The 2,500-nt window shown below is 31.0% G+C and overlaps 1 protein-coding gene across 1 annotated transcript in view; it reads left to right on the forward strand.

Moving 5' to 3' along the window:
- Positions 1-2,500, forward strand: part of LOC123272205 — a 21,678-nt gene that overhangs the window by 227 nt on the left and 18,951 nt on the right. The window lies entirely within an intron of this gene.

Here is a 2,500-nt window from a genome sequence, read left to right on the forward strand (position 1 = left end):
AATCAAAGTACCCGTTTTCTTTTTAGAAAAAACGGGTACCGAAAATACTTATCAATTACACCATTAAAAATTTCTTCTTTCCCGAAAGCTCAAAAAGTTATTTGTCTTGGTTAATTAGACTCAATACTAATTTTTTTTCCCCATAGTATCACTTCGGGTAGAACAATTAAAGTACCCCTTTTTATTTTTAAAAAACAGGAAGCCAAAATACTTATCAATTACATGAAAATAAATTCCTTCAATCCCGAAAGATTAGAAAAATACTCGTCTCGGTCCACAAGGGTTATTACTACTTATTTTTTTCCTAGGTATCACTCGGGCAGAAGAAATAAAGTACCCGTTTTTAATTTCAGAAAACGGGTAGCCAAAATCCTTACTAATTAATGGAAAAAAAATATCTCCTTTTCCCCAAAAGGTCAGAAACCGATTGGTCTCGGCTCATAATAGTCCATACTAATGTCGGTACCCCATGGATCACTCAGGTACAACAATCAAAGTACCCTTTCTATTTTTACACGCTTTTTATTAGCTTCACTTGTATGTCAGTTTGTCAGTTTGTCAGTTTGTCAGTTTGTCAGTTTGTCAGTTTGTCAGTTTGTCAGTTTGTCAGTATGTAACTCTCCTTCGCATAAAGAGACTACCATAATGATATTATTTAAATTTTGATTATTATCAACCTAGAACCCAGGTGATGACCTTCCTAGTCATCCTCTGATGACCATCCTGAAGTTATATCTCGAAACCAGGTGTTTTCCTCCGTAGGTTTTCATCGGGAATGGCACAGATAAACCCGTACATCAACCCGGAATCCTCTGATGACCATCCCGAAGTTATATCTCGAAACCAGGTGTTTTCCTCCGTAGGTTTTCATCGGGAATGGAACAGATAAACCCGTACATCAACCCGGAATCCTCTGATGACCATCCCGAAGTTATATCTCGAAACCAGGTGTTTTCCTCCGTAGGTTTTCATCGGGAATGGCACAGATAAACCCGTACATCAACCCGGAATCCTCTGATGACCATCCCGAAGTTATATCTCGAAACCAGGTGTTTTCCTCCGTAGGTTTTCATCGGGAATGGCACAGATAAACCCATACATCAACCCGGAATCCTCTGATGACCATCCCGAAGTTATATTTCGAAACCAGGTGTTTTCCTCCGTAGGTTTTTACATGCTTTATATTAGCTTCACTTGTATGTCAGTTTGTCAGTATGTAACTCTCCGTGGGTAATTTGCGCGCCTGAATATTTTTGATAATCAACAAATAATAGTTTAAAAAAGAAGAAACTAAAAAAATCACGCTTTATAAATAAACCAAACTAAAAAGTAAAAATAAATAATAGTTTAAAAACTAAAAACACGCTTTTATAGAAAACCAAACTAAAAATAGAAAATAAATTTTAATAAATTTAAATTAAGAATAGTGTTAAAAATTTCAATAAATATAAATTAATAATAGTGTAAATAAAAATGTATTTTTATTTTAAAAAGCGTGGGGGTGCATGGTGTCAATAGTTATAAATATTTTATTGACAGATATGAGTAGAGTGATTATCATTTTGATATCTTAAAAGCACCCACGCTTTTTTAAAATAAAATACATTTTTTATTTACACTATTATTAATTTATATTTATTGAAATTTTTTAACACTATTCTTAATTTAAATTTATTAAAATTTATTTTCTATTTTAGTTTGGTTTTCTATAAAAGCGTGTTTTAGTTTTAAACTATTATTTATTAAGAAAACAGGTACCCAAAATGCTAATTAATTAATGGAAGAAAAATGTCTCCCTCCCGAGAAGTCAGAATGATACTAGTCTTGCACCCCTATCTATCTATCTATCTATCTATCTATCTATCTATCTATCTATCTATCTATCTATCTATCTATCTATCTATCTATCTATCTATCTATCTATCTATCTATCTATCTATCTATCTATCTATCTATCTATCTATCTATCTATCTATCTATCTATCTATCTATCTATCTATCTATCTATCTATTTATCTATCTATCTATCTATCTATCTATCTATCTATCTATCTATCTATCTATCTATCTATCTATCTATCTATCTATCTATCTATCTATCTATCTATCTATCTATCTATCTATCTATCTATCTATCTATCTATCTATCTATCTATCTATCTATCTATCTATCTATCTATCTATCTATCTATCTATCTATCTATCTATCTATCTATCTATCTATCTATCTATCTATCTATCTATCTATCTATCTATCTATTGTCTATCATCTATCTATCTGTCATCTATCTGTCTATCTATCTATCTGTCTATCTATCTATCTATCTATCTATCTATCTATCTATCTATCTATCTATCTATCTATCTATCTATCTGTCTATCTATCTATCTATCTATCTATCTATCTATCTATCTATCTATCTATCTATCTATCTATCTATCTATCTATCTATCTATCTATCTATCTATCTATCTATCTATCTATCTATCTATCTATCTA

This window comes from Cotesia glomerata, linkage group LG9 (genome assembly GCF_020080835.1).
Source record: "Cotesia glomerata isolate CgM1 linkage group LG9, MPM_Cglom_v2.3, whole genome shotgun sequence".
NCBI classification, from domain to species: Eukaryota; Metazoa; Arthropoda; class Insecta; order Hymenoptera; family Braconidae; genus Cotesia; species Cotesia glomerata.